We start from the raw sequence: 241 nt of genomic DNA, 5'->3' as shown, positions 1-241 counted from the left end.
TTACAGAAACAGATAAAAGCTCTTGTTGAATATTTTGTACAAAAATATGGCACAATTTTTTTTTTAACAATATTTATAAATTAAAAAAAAAAAGATTGATGTGACATGCAATAATAGAACATTAATCTTTGAAATAAAATATACTGAAATTAAAGGATGAAGACAAAATCAGCTGTCACATAAAAAATTTGATTCCTAAACTACTTCCCCACCCCACCCATCTCCCCCAAAAATCAATTGA

This window comes from Camellia sinensis, chromosome 15, assembly GCF_055761805.1.
Source record: "Camellia sinensis isolate YWXY chromosome 15, ASM5576180v1, whole genome shotgun sequence".
Taxonomy (NCBI): Eukaryota; Viridiplantae; Streptophyta; class Magnoliopsida; order Ericales; family Theaceae; genus Camellia; species Camellia sinensis.
The sequence above is the reverse complement of the archived record's forward strand: the minus strand, read 5'-3'. Positions refer to the sequence as shown.